A 14,237-nucleotide genomic window follows, 5' to 3' on the forward strand; every position below is an offset into this window, starting at 1 on the left:
AAAAAACCCCCAGCAATGTCCCGGGTTCTTTTCACGGGGCAGCCCTGCAATTTCTGTCCAGTTCTAACAAAGACCTGAAACGTGAACTCTGTTTCTCTCTCTCCACTGATGCTGCTGAGTATTTCCAACATTTTCTGTTTTTATTTCAGTCCTATAATTACAGCACGTCGCGCATTGAGAGAGAGAGAAACACAAACAGCAGCTGCATTCTCAATGCAACCAACAGGTCGCGTCCTGCGGTCACAGTATTTGCACTGAAAAAAAAAGACACCATTGGAATCATCTCCTGCCCCCACCCCACCGTTTAAAATGTTTTCCGACACCGCCTTCCCTCAACCGACCTTTGCATTTATCCCAGCCAAAGCAATGACGATTTTTTCCAGCGTTAGTATTGATGTGCAACTTAAAGTAACAAACGCCAGTGCAACTTTTAAAGTTACAAACCTTCATGCAAACTGTAAGCCCCGTGAAATGTCTGCAGCGCACTGAGGCAGTCACGACGCAATCCCACGCCAAACGTAGCAATGTGTGATTTCAGTCTTTTATGAAACTTGGGCAAGTCCAAGTTGTGAAATAGCAACTGCAGCTCTCCTGAGACCAGTCTGCGTGAGCCAATGCACACACACCAGAAAACAGTCCTTTATTTTTACTTTGGGTGGGAGTTGCGATGCAGTGGCGGGGCAAAAATAAAATAAAATGCATTAAATCAGGGAGAACAAAAAAAAAAGTAACAAACAAAATCCAATAATGATGATGATGTTGTGCTGGCAGGCTGGGTCCTGACGTCACTGCATAACTTTTATTAAGACGTCGTTTCTTAACTAGGAAGTGAGCGATCAACTGTGTGCAGGAAAAGTTCTGGATTAAGAAACTTCTGGCGATTTGCAAGGAACGCTGGCGTCCGTGTGTGTGTAAGTTGCGGAAGTTTTATTTTAAACCCCCCCCCCCATCAGAGTATGGCTCTGATCCTCTGGTCAGTTTCACCGGGGCTGAAACTGATACCAGCAGGTGACCCAAGTTTGCAGATAGAAGTTTGGGGTGGTTTGAGTTTGAGTTTGGGTTGGGGTTGGGGTTGGGGTTGGGGTTGGGGTTGGGCGGTGGTGAAATAATTGCTGAATGTTTCATCGAGAAACTCCATCTGCCTCCCCCACCCCCCTCTAGTAAGTTCCAACCCGATAAATGCACTGGGGCTTGAAAAGGTGTTTGCAAAAGGTCACGCTGCATTAGTTTGGCTGGTTTTAAAAAAATGACATGCAGTCTTGCTTTCTGTAAAGCAAAATGCGATCGTAATTTATGCAGCCAAAATCCTGACTGCTTCCCTTTTCAACACGTCGCTTGCTGTTGGGTTGAACTCGACTAAACTCGCTCTTCCTGTCGGCTGTTCGGACAGTGGAACCCGTGCAAGTCACCGAGCGGAAAGTCCCGGTGCATTTACGGGATTTAAAAGGGCTCTGTGCCATTTTTTTGTTTGTCGGCGGCAGGAAGTGGATGTGGGAGATCACAAGGCATTTTTTTGTTTTGAGTTGTGAGGCAATCTGGTTTTATTTTTGCATTGAACAGCATGAAGGGAGGAGGAGGGGGGAATGCAATGGGAGAAAGTCAGAGTGCAGGGAGCTTGTATTGCATTGTGGACAGATATTGTACAATTGTCATATCGCTTTCCCCTCGGATAAAGAGAGAGAGAGGAGAAACCTTGCAATTGTGTTTGCTCAGCCCTCGATGAGGTAAACTCTATGACTCAGCCTGTCAAATGCAAGCTCACCACAGCATTGCGATGCTAAGAGGCGGATGCAGCGAGTATCTGAGGGGGCTGGTGGCATTTCCAAACTGTTATTCAGCCGGGAGGGAAGACTACATGCAGTGGCTCTGGGACTTGCAAAAGCACAGGTACGATCGTCCATTGGATCAGCATCATCTCCATCGATTGCTTGTAAAAGAAAGTTCTGATCCACACTTTGGTATTATCTTTGTAGCTTGCAGTCTTGCTATTTCTGGTAAACCGGGAATGATTATATACACGTATATTTAACTATATAAGAGTATTTGGTTTTAATGCACGGGGTAATATTGCTTTAAATAATGCGCTGTAATCTTGGCTTAAAATGGAACTGAGCAGCATCGTGTCAAACAGCGGAGCCACGTTTGAAGGGAATGTGAAAACAGCCCGGTTCCACCTGGTGAGCCAAGTTGCACAGAGCCTTTCCCACTCCTGTACTTTCAACACCCCCACTTCCCTCCACCCCCCACTCATTAAAATAAATAAACATCCACCACTTCAATGTCCTTGAACATACAGTCAAAGGCTCTTGCATGTTCTTGGGCTCACTGTACAGCTGCGTGTGGGTGGCTGCTTTCGTGATGAACGCGGTATTGAGATTTTTTTTGGTAGGTGGGGGGAGGAAGTGGTTTCCATTTGTTGCATTGCAAAATGAGAAGTCCCCTGCTGAACTGCAGGAAAGTTATACAGCGCACAATTAATATTAAAACTGTGTTTGCTATTCTGGATGGTGCAATTTTTATTCAGGGATCTTACTGTATTTAGGTCAGTGCATGGAGGGAGAGCCTTTAACGCTGGGGAACTTGCACAGAGGTTTACAACTTCCTCTGGTGTTGGCCTGGATCACGTGGAGTTTGATTCCGTCTAGTTATTTATTTATCTATCTCAGCCACATTGTCATCCGATTGCAACGCAACACACTGCCCACCCCAGAGCAGGGGCCGCACACCGCGCTGCCTGTACTCAGAGCAGGGGGGCCACACGTTGCACTGCTTACCCCAGAGTAGGGGGTACACACTGCATCACTTGTGCCCAGAGCAGGGGCCACACAGCGTGCCGCCTGTACCCAGAGCAGGGGCCACACATTGCACTGCCCACCCCAGAGCAGGGGCCACACAGTGCGGCGCCTGCACCCAAAGTAGGGGTCACACACCATGCCACCAGTACCCAGAGCAGGAGTCACACACCGCGCCACTTGTACCCAGAGCGCGGGTGCACACAGCACTGCCCATACCCATCGTGCAGATACACGCATCACTGCCCACTCCCGAGCAGTGTCCAGTCAACGTACAGAGCAGAAGGGGCCTTGGTTTAATGTCTCAACTGAAAGATGGCATCTCAGTCACTACAGCATATTCTTAACATGGTACTAAATTGTCGGCCTGGCTTTAATAGAAACACAATATTTGTTATTCTGATCCCAGTTACGAAACACTGTTGATTCTTTCGCTGTGGTACTTGGATTTCACTCTGGCCCAAAGCAGGATGGATGTTGCCTCACTCTGTCAGCTGTGTGGGTTGTCAGTGAAATCAATTTGGCACAGTTTGGCATTAAATTGGCAATTAAGATAACTGGCAAAAGAACCAGGGGCGATTTGGAAAAACACCATTTTATACAGTATAATCTGGAATGCACTGCCTGCAAAAAGTGGTTGAAGGAGATTCAACAGTAACTTTCAACAGGAATTGGATAAATTCTTGAAGGAGAAACATTTGCATAGCTATGGGGAAAGGCAGGGTTTGACACTAATTAATAGCTGTTTTATTGGGCCAGCACAGGCACGATGGGCCAAATGGTTTCCTTCTGTGCTGTATCAATCAAGGACTTGGGTAACAAAAAAAAGTTTCTCCTGCATTCCCTGTTGGATTTATTAGTGGCTGTCTTATATTTATGGCCTGCAGTTTTATTCTGTCCCACAAGTGGAACCATCTTTTCTATGTCTACCTATCGAGCCCTTTTATAATTGTAATTTTAATTTAATCACTCACTTCATCCTTGTGAATCTTTTCTGCACCCTATCCCGTGCCTCTATGTCCCTTTTATAATATGGAGACCGGAACCGTTCACAGTACTCCAAGTGTGGTCTAAACAAGGTTCCATACGAGTTTACCATAGCTTCTCTGTAATATGTCAGGAGTTACATTAACTGAATGAATGCATCTGGGCTTTACGTAGCAGGAGCTGGAAGAGTGATTATTCCTCTCATCCTCTAGGTCAGAAGCAAATTCTGGCAGCATTCCTGTAATAGTTGGTCAGCTGAAATGCAATGGAACTGCAATAGGTGTATGTGGATAGAATATGATCAGATTAAAAGGGTTATCTAATGCTGCAGTGTTTCACTGTGTGTCATACTGCTTTCTTGGTTCTGCTGCTTCATAGTTTCATAAGATGTGCATATTCTCTACGCAAGAATTCAGTCAATCCTGAACCTTTGGTTTTGTGGTTTGACTGGGCTCTCGCTGTACTTGCTTGAGGAAGATTGTTCAGTTCCTCAAACCTCGTGTACTGAGGGAGTACTGCACCATCGTGAGTGCTGTCTTTCGGATGAGATGTTAAACCGAGGCCCCCTCTACCCCCTCAAGTAAATGTAAGTGGCATTATTTGTAGAGCAGGGGAGTTCTCCCCTGTGCCCTGGCCAATATTTATCCCTCAACCAACATCACTGCGACAAATTATCTGGTCATTATCTCATTGCTGTTTGTGGGATCTTGCTGTGTGCAAATTGGTTGATGTGTTTCCCACATTACAACAGTGACTACACTTCAAAATTCCTTCATTGGTTGTAAAGCGTCTGGGACTTCCTGAGGTTGAGGAAGATGTTATAGAAATATAATTTTTTTTTTTGCGAGGTAGGGCCTTCGGTGCTGTAAGCAAGCGTGAGTCTAGGTTTAGTGGTAGCACCCTTACCGTTTGAGCCAGAAGGTTGCAGGTTCAAGCCCCACTCCAGGACCTGGGTGCTAAAATTCCATGAGGCTTCTAATGGTACTTAGCTGTAAGTTGGGCAGGAGACTGGCAGAAACAGGGAACACTCAATCATGTTTTTGTAACTTTCCAAGATGGTCTAAGAGCTTTTGTAGTTCCCTTGCAATGCAAATGACTTGTTAGGGGACGTCTGCTGATACTTCTCCCTTCCTGGCTCTGAATGGGAGCTTTGCGTATCAGTGGTGCCCAGCGAGGTGACGTGAAGAAGTAGTTAAGATCCCCCGGCCTCGTTTCTGAGCAACAGGCGAAGTTTCTAACTTGCTCAGCTACTTGCCTACCCAAAAACTGGCCGAGAGTTAAAAATCGGGCCTTGTGTCTTATAGCTTTAAGTCACGGAGGAGTAGGGTTTGGCAACCTGCCAAGATTGCTCTGGGTTCTCCAGTAATTAAAGGTTCATCTTTGGACACTGTGAGCAACCCAAGAGAAAAAAAACAGAAGCATTTAAAAAAAAAGTGTTTTCGTCATTTTCTTTGAACACTTCTCTTTATTAGTTATAAAAGTATAGGAAACACTTTTTAAAAGGCTCTTTTAAGGGTGGGGCGGTTGGAGGCAGGAGGTCATATGATGAAACCTCCAGTAATACGTTCAGCTAGAGTTGGCAATCCTTTGTGAGATTTGTATTGTTGCATTATTTTTAGTCTAATTTTAATCTTAAGTTTTAACTTTTGTTTAGACTTGCTGATCTCTGATAGTGTCAGCCTCAGTCAAAAGCTAGTGGGTTCAAGTCCCAATCCAGAGACTTGAGCACAGCTATTACATAGGATATACGGCACAGAAACGGGCCATTCGGTCCAACTAGTTCATGCCAGTGTTTAAGCTGCAGTCGAGCCTTCTCCCATCTTTTCACATCTAAATCTATCACCGTATCCCTCTAAACAACAATCTAGGCTACCGCTCCAGTGCAGTATTGAGGGAGTGCTACAGTGTCGGAGGTACTGTCTTTCAGATGTGATATTAAACTGAGGCCCCATCTGTACTCTCAGGTGGACAAGGCAGTATTTTGAAGAACAGGGGAGTTCTCCTGACCAATATTATCCCTCAACCAACATCACTAATAACAGAGTATCTGATCATATTGTTGTTTGTGGGAGTTGGATGTCGTGTTGTGTGTTATTAGCTGTGAAGTGTTTTGGGACGTCCTGAGGTCGTGAAAAGTGCTTTATCAATACAAGTCTTCTGTTCTTGTGGTGTTGCTCATAGGAAGTCTGGTGTTTTGGAGCACAGTTGTGGTATTTAGCTGCTATGCATGGAGGTGTGTATAACTGGTCTGTCCCTTTAAGGCTATTGCTCAGGCTGCAGGAAAGAGGTGTAAAAGGCCATATCCCATTGTCAATCAGAGATTAATTCCTGTTGCTGAGGGGAAATTTGTTTAGGCTGGCAGTTCCTTGTAAATTTGAGGTCTGGGCCAGGATAGCAAGGTCAGAAGGCTCTCTTTTTAAAAAAAAAACGTTGTTTTTAAGGTTGTTTGGTAGTGACGTTACTGTTTAATGAATAGGGTAGGTAGGGACAGGAGTAGGCTATTAAGCCATTGGAGCCTGTTCCACCATACAATTAGATCATGTCTGATCTGTATCTCAACTCCATTTATCTGCCTTTGCTTCATATTCCATTGCCCGTACCTCATAAAAGTTAATCAATCTCGGTCTGAGGATTGTCAGTCGTGGCTCAGTGCAAGCACTCTCACCTCTGAGTTAGATGGTTGTGGGTTCAAGTCCCAGTCCAGGACTCGTGCACAAAAATCAATGCTAACACTCCAGTGCACTACTGAGGGAGTGTTGCACTGTCGGAGGTGCCGTCTTTTGGATGCGCCGTTAAACTGAGGTTTGCTCGGGCGGATGTAAAAAAAAATTCCATGACACTATTTTGAAGAAGAGCAGGGAAGTTATTCCCGTGTCCTGGCCAATATTTATCCCTCAAGCAACATCACAAAACCAGATTATCTAGTCATTATCACATTGCTGTTTGTGGGAGCTTGCTGTGCGCAAATTGGCTGTCGTGTTTCTTACATTACAACAATGACTACATTTCAAATGTATTGTACTGCCTGTAAAGTGCTTTGAGAGGTCCGGTGGTCGTGAAAAGTGCTATATATTGGAAGTCTGTTTTCTTTTTGAAAGTTCCAGTTGACCCCCAGCCTCAAAAGCCTTTTGCGGGAGAGCTTTCCAGATTTCCACTACTTCTTGTGTGAAGAAGTGCTTCCTGATTTCACTCTTGAATGTCCTAACTTGAATTTTGTACTAAGAAAGGACAGACGTGTACTTATTCCAAAGCACTTTACCACGTTTTTAAGAAATATTTTAAATGCATTTCACATATAACATTTCTTTGGAAGGTAGGCAAATGTGAGAGACATTTTTGAGCACAAACAACAATGAAATGAGTGAACAGTTAATCCGTTTTAATATTTAATAAAGAGACAAATACTGGCCAGCGCATCAGCCTGTTCATCTTCCAAGAATACTGAGGAATATTTACATCCACCTGACCAAGCAGAACAGGTTGACTAGGCCTTGGTTTCATTATTCCATTGGAAGGGTGGTACTTCTTGCCAATGCTGCACTCCCTCAGTACTGCACTGAACTGTTCAGCTAGATTACGTGCTGAAGTCCCAAAGTGAGACTTGAAGCCACGCCCTTCTGACTCACAGACAAGTGTGTTACCAACTGAACCATCAAGGCTGACACTATTATCAGCTGAAAGTATAGCATGTATTTGACCAGTGTGACACTTTCATGTGTGAAACCTGGACGTGGCTAGATGCAAGATGAATATACACATTCAACTGCACAACTTCCGTGGCATTGCTCGTTCATCATGTGATTAGCACTAGTCTGAGGACAGGGGCATTACACCATGTAATGCACATTTTTATTCTGCTAAGGTGGCAACTGTTTGTCTCATCACCGAGCCAATCTTGAAAGAAACACTATGGGGTGCACTGTTTAACCCTCTGGCAGACAGCAGTTTTCTCTTGTAGCCTCCCTGTTTCCTTGTGAGTGTTTCTGTCCATCTGCCCTCATGTAGTCCCAGGCAGGGAAACTGAGATCTGGCCTAAGTTTCTCTAGTGCCGAATAAAAGGACCCAAACCTTTGCTAGGAAAAGGTAGTCGATCCCAAACAGGATTGAATGCATTCCCTGTGAGGCCAACTTACTGGCTGCAGTAACAACAATAACTTGTACTTGTATAGTGTCTTTAATGTAATAAAACGCCCCAAGGGGCTTCACAGGCGCATTACAAAGCACATAAGGTGGCGAGGACCCGATGGGCCGAATGGCCTCCTCTGTACCGCAATGACGCTATATGTTAATGCAGATGACCAAAAGCATGGTCAAACAGGTAGGTTTTAATGAAGTTTTAAAGAAGGCAAGTGAGGTAGGGAGGGAATTCCAGACCTTTGGGCCTGGGCAACTGAAGACACAGCTGCCAATGGTGGAACAAATAAAATTGGGGATGCTCAAAAGGCCAGATTTAGAGGAGTGCAGATACCTCGGAGAGTTGTGGGCCTGGTGGAGATTACTGAGATAGGGAGCAGAAAGACCATGGAGGCATTTGAAAACCAGAATGAGAATTTTAAAATCAAGGCATTGCTTGACTGGGAGCCGATGTAGGTCAGGGAGCACAGGGGTGATAGGGGAATGGGAATTGGTACAAATTAGGAAGGACAAGGTCAGCAGAGTTCTGGATGACCTCAAGTTTACTTGCAGTAAGCAAACAATAACCTGAGGTCATTCTGAGTTTAGTTGTTGCTTGGCCAGTCGACTTAGCAAATTTGAAGGTGTTTGTCAGTTTCGCGCTCGGAAGTACCTAGCCTTTTACCATTGTTTTGCATCTGTAACCAAGTATGACATCCAAGAATGCCATTGAACTATTTCTTAGATATTTCTCATGTCACTCATGGATTAGCTACTGTTTTACAAGGACAGCAGTGTTAAATCATGTAATGCATAATGTATTATTCTGCTACTAAGGTCACGCTATGTCCCTTTAAGGCCATTCAGAGTCTAATTGTCATTGTGAAAAGAGGCACCTGCCACTCAGATTTCAGTTGTTGCTTTGTCGGCAAACTTTGCTGATTAGACTGTGCTTGTCCATTTCAGGGTGAGTTTAAAAATGAGGGTCAGTAGCACCCAGTATTTTAATATGCATGTGTAACATTATATGTGACACCCAGTGTATAATGAGTTATCTAATATATTACAATTGGATCTCCAGTGGTTTGTTCACCGGTGAGCTGGAAGATTCGTTGTTTTAAGCCTTGTCATGCACAATATTTTGTCGGGGCCAGTGACATGATGACTGAACAAGTGAAATTGCCTTTTTATAGCACAGTATTGTGGGAATGTTTGTGGTATTTTTGGCTTTGAGTTACACAGTTATGTCTCCATTTGCAGGAAAACTGTAAATCAGTGGCCTGGATGATTATTACATATTTGCTTAACTATGCAGTTAAGTTTGTGTGCTTTTAAAAAAAAAAACATAGTATACAGAGGAAGATGGTAGGGTAGATCGGATTGCATGTCCTGGGTGTAGCAGCATTGGGTAATATTGGGAGGGGGATCCTGAAATGAGGAGCATTGGAGAGGGGAGGGTGGGTGTGGGAGGAGCAGCTAAGTATTAGGGTCTCAGAGAATTGAGGAGGTGGGTTGTTGGGCCTACTATGGGTGCGGGGACTGGGCATTCAGTTGGATAGGCTTCCCCAGATTTATTAATTTAAGAAGAGTCATGGATACTTGATGTAATGGGCCTTCCCAAAATTTATGAAAATAGTAAAAGCAGCTGTCGATCAGTGTAGTGGATCATCAGCCCTGGCTCACTGGGTAGCAGTCTTGTGTCCGGGTCAGAGGGACATGGGTTCAAGTTCCACTCTAGAGACTTGAGTATGTATCGAGGGTGACATGTTAGCACTTACTGAGGGAGGAGCGCATAGTCTGTGGTGACATCTTTTGAATGAATCTGCAAAGTTTGCCAACAAAGCAACAACTGAAATCTGAGTGGCCTCTGCCTCTTTTCACAATGGCAATTAGACTCTGAATGGCCTTAAAGGGACATAGCGTGACCTTAGTAGCAGAATAATACATTATGCATTACATGATTTAACACTGCTGTCCTTGTAAAACAGTTAAATCAAGGCCCTGCCTGCCCTCTCAGGTGGACGTTTAAGATCTAAAGGCAGTACTTAAAGTAGAGCAGGGGAGTTATTGCCGGTGGCCTGGTCAATATTTATCTTTCAGCATCATTAAAACAGATTATCTGGTCATTATCGCATTGCTGTTTGTGGGAGCTCACTGTTTACAAATTGGCTGCCACGTTCCACATTACAAAAGTGACTACACCTCAAAAGTATTTAACTATATCTTCGCTGGCAGGAAGGTCAATAACCAGAGGACACAAATAGATCATTGGTAGAAGAACCAGAGGCAACATGAGAAGGTTTTTTTAAAGGAATGCGCTGCCTGAAAGAGTGACAGAAGCAGACTCAATGGTAACTTCCAAAAGGAAATTGGATAAATGCATGTAAAGGTAAATTTTGCTGGTCTATGGGGAAAGAGTAGCAGTGTGGGATTAATTGGATAGCTCCGCCAAAGAGCTGGCACGAAGGGCTGAATGTCCTCCATCTGTGCTGTAAGACACTTCGATGTTGCATGATTGTGAGGAAATTGTCAGAACATTTTATAAATCACATGCATTGAAAGACATAGTAATTTGGCACTGGCACTATTCATTGAAGGGATTATGATTCCAAATGCCCTATCTCCATAATTTATGTAGCAGGAAACCTGCATTTATTACTCTAAGGAAGCTATAATCTTTGTCTGATTACACTGCTGTGAAGCATCTTGCAGTATTTCAGCAAGTTAAAGGCACTATATAATTGTAAGTCGTTGTTGTGTAAAGGAACAGATACATAGTGTGTGTGTCTGTGTATTTATGTCTTTCTGTATATATTTATGTGTACACATGTATATCTGCATATACATGATTGTGTGTGTCTATATTTATTGTGGTATATATAGAATCATACAGCAGAGAAGGAGGCTATTTGGCCCATCGTGCCTGTACTTTGAAAGAGCGATCCAGTTAGTCTCATTCCCCTGCTCTTTCCCCATAGTCTGCAAATTTTCCTTTTACCAGTATTCATCCAATTCCCCTTTGAAAGTTACTATTGAATCTGCTTCCACCGCCCTTTCAGGCAGTGAATTCTGGATCACAACTGCTGCAAAAAACTTTTTTGCTTCATCTCCCCTTTGGTCCCTTTGCTGATTTTCTTAAATCTGTGCCCTTTGATTACTGACCCTCCTGCCAGTGGAAACCATTTCTCTCTACCTACTCTGTCAAAACCATACATAATTTTGAATACCTCTATTGTCGCTTTATCCTTCCATGCTCTAAGGAGAACAACCCCAGCTTCTCCATCTCTCCACATAACACAAGTCCCTCATTCCTGTTGCCATTCGAGTAAACCTCCTCTGCACCCTTTCCATGACCTTAACTTCCTTCCTAATATGTGGTGCCCAGTAATGGACACAGTACTCCAGCTGAGGCCTGTCTCTGTCCTTGCCTCAGCTTATCTGCTGTTGAAACTCTCGTCCATGCTTTTGTTCATGGATTTGACTATTGCAACAGTCTCCTGGCCAGCCTGTAACCGTGGACTCTTTGTAAACTTGAACTCATCCAAAAGTCTGCTGCCCCTATCTTAATTTGCTCCAAATCTCATCCACCCATTGTTCCCTGTCTGACAATGCCTCAATTTTAAAATCCTCATCCTTGCTTTCAAATCCCTCCATGGCCTCGTCCTTCCCCTCTGTGTAACCTTTGCGATCTCTTTGCTCCTCCAGTTCAGGCCTCTTGCGCATCCCCGGTTTTTAAATGCTCCACTGTTGGCAGCCGTGTTTTCAGGAGGCTTAGCCCTGAGCTCTGGAATTCCCTCCCTAAACCTCTCCACTCCTCTCTCTTTTAAGATGTTCCTTTTAAATATTACACCCATCTCTTTGATCATGCTTTTGTGATTTCTCCTCCTGTGGCTCGGTGTCAAAAATGTTTTTTTTATTGATATTGCTCTTGTTAAGCGGTTTGGGACATTTTACTACGTTAAAGACACTATATAAATGTTTGTTGGTGGTGCCCTTTAGTTGTGAACACCTCTTTAGCAGCTCTGTAACCCTGGCACCAGTGTAATATAATGTAAGTTCATGTGGCACATGGACCTGTTGGGCCGAACGGCCATTTTTTGTGCTGTAAATATTATGTAATACTATGTGAAGCATTTGTTCCTAAATCTCCCTCCCCTAAAATATCTGGGGGCAGGAAAAAAGTTTGTGAAATCTGGAATATGTATATTTTCAAAAATGACACAATTAACCTCTTGCTTTTTGGCTCACTGGGTAAATCCAATTTAAAAAAATTAGCATCCTTGAGTTCAATTCCCCTCCCCCCCACCCCCCCCCCCATGGCCTCGCACCTCCCCCCATATTTTTGGGACCCCCTCCAGTGCTATAATCATCCAAGATGTCAGCGTTCCTCCAAATCTGGCCTCTTGTGCACCCCCTAATCCTTTTCTCTACCATTGGTCACCCTGCCTTCAGTTGTCTAGACCCTAAACTTTGTAATTCCCCCCTCTAAACATCTTCAACTGTCCTTCCCTCTCTCGCTCTCTCTCTCTCCTTTTTAAGATGCTCTTTAACCAAGGTTATGGTCACCTGTTCTAATATCCCCTTATGTAGCTCAATATAAAATGTTGTCTGCTCACACTCCTGTGAAGTGCCTTGGGACGTTTACATCGAATTTTCAGCACAGAAGCAGGCCATTTGACCCAAATGGTCTCTGCTGGGATTTATGCTCCATATGAGCCCTCTCTCTCCCTACGTCATCAAACCCTATCAGCATAACCTTGTATTCCTTTCTCCCTTATTTGTTTATCTGGCTTCCCTTAAATGTATCAAGTGTTTTTGCTTCAATCACTTCCATGTGGTAGCGAGTTCCATATTCTAACCACTCTCTGGGTAAATCAGTTCCTCCTGAATTCCTTATTGGATTTACAAGTGACTATCTAACATGTTCTCCATGTAGAGGCCTGCTTTAGGTCGGGAAAAAGAACCCGACCGAACCACAGCAGACCCGGCCCGAGTCCCTCCGATTTTGCCCCGAGCCCGACCCGACCCGCCCCGGCTCGATCCCACCCAACCCGACCATCCTTTACTAACCTTCCTGACACCGAACCTGCAAGAAGCTGCACGCATTTGTGATGACGTCATAATGACATCACTCGCTCACTGCGCAGACTCAATTTCGTCCCGGACTCCCAGTTGTTTTTTAAAAATTTTTTAATACTTACCAGCAGAGCACTTACCGTGTGTGTCCGGCCCGACCCGACCCAACTTGACCTGGACTCAGCCCGACCCGACCTGAGCCCGAAAGCCAGCCCTGGAAGATAGGCCCGACCCAACACAAGCTCGACACGTCGTCGGGTCCTGTCGGGTTCGGGTCGGGTAGCAGTCCTCTATCTCCATGTCTACCCTATTGAATCCTTCATAACTTTAAAAACCTCTTATCAGGTCCAGAGAAAAGAACCCTAGCCTCTTCAGCCTTTCCTGGCAGTTATCACCACTGTGTTCTGGTGTAATTCTTGTGAATCTTTGCTGCGGTGCTCAGTAATCCAAGTGTGATTTTATTGCGTTACGGTGCTATATAAATGCAAATTGTTATTTTACCCTTGACCCTTGTTGAAGAGGGCACTTGTGTAGACGTCTGAATCAGGCATGAGCCAGCTATCATCCAGGGTGAAGTAACCCTATTTTCTGGAGCTGTGAATAAGGAATGATTACTTGGGGGAGATACCAGAGGGCTGTTGGCACCCACCAGAGGTACCAAAGGCAAGTGGAATTAAAATGATGGGGCCAATTAGAAATCTTCTTGTGGAGGCAAAGGGGAAGCCTGAGGTACTGAAAAAGTACTGTGCATCTGTCTTCACAAAAGTAGAGGATGAAGTTAATATCCTATTAAAGGGACAGTTGTAACTTGGGTACAAATTTGATGAAGGGAGAGAAGGTAGAAGGTAGTGGTGAATGGATGTTTTCCTGATTGGAGAGAAGTATGCTGGCAGTGGTCAGTATTGGGACTTTTGTTTTTCTTGTTAATATAATTGACCTAGACTTTGGTGTAGGGAGTACAATTTCAAAGTTTTCAGACAGTGCAAAACTTGGCAATGCAGTAAATAGTGAGCAGGATAGTAGAAGACTCTGGAAGGCTGGTGAAATGTCAGATACGTAGCAGATCCAATTTAATGTGGGCAAGTGTGAAGTGATGCACTTTGGGAGAAACGACATGGAGAGGCTGTATAACGTATAATCTAAGTGGTAATATTTTAAGAGACCGCTGCATATTCACTAATCTTTGAAGATGGCAGGGCAAGTTGAGAAGGCAGTTAAGAAACATATGGAATACTTGGCTTTGTAAAAAGGGGCATGGAATACAAAAGC

General features: G+C 44.2%; 2 protein-coding genes across 5 annotated transcripts in view; one reads left to right on the forward strand and one right to left on the reverse strand.

Annotated features, from left to right (window-relative positions):
• The window catches only part of ptgr2 (prostaglandin reductase 2), a 59,395-nt gene extending 58,863 nt beyond the window's left edge, over window positions 1-532 (reverse strand). For both annotated transcript variants that reach the window (XM_068039759.1, XM_068039763.1), the window contains exon 1: window positions 445-532. The gene's annotated coding sequence lies outside the window, so the exon portion shown is untranslated. The remainder of the gene's footprint in view (window positions 1-444) is intronic.
• A 91-nt stretch (window positions 533-623) lies between these two features.
• The window catches only part of mideasb (mitotic deacetylase associated SANT domain protein b), a 63,784-nt gene continuing 50,170 nt past the window's right edge, over window positions 624-14,237 (forward strand). The window contains exon 1 of one of the 3 annotated variants that reach the window (XM_068039757.1): window positions 624-911. The gene's annotated coding sequence lies outside the window, so the exon portion shown is untranslated. Of the gene's footprint in view, window positions 912-1,407; window positions 1,888-14,237 lie in introns of those variants that run through there. The other 2 variants (XM_068039755.1, XM_068039756.1) reach the window with 2 other exon arrangements.

The sequence above is a fragment of the Heterodontus francisci genome, chromosome 9 (assembly GCF_036365525.1).
Source record: "Heterodontus francisci isolate sHetFra1 chromosome 9, sHetFra1.hap1, whole genome shotgun sequence".
Lineage (NCBI taxonomy): Eukaryota > Metazoa > Chordata > Chondrichthyes > Heterodontiformes > Heterodontidae > Heterodontus > Heterodontus francisci.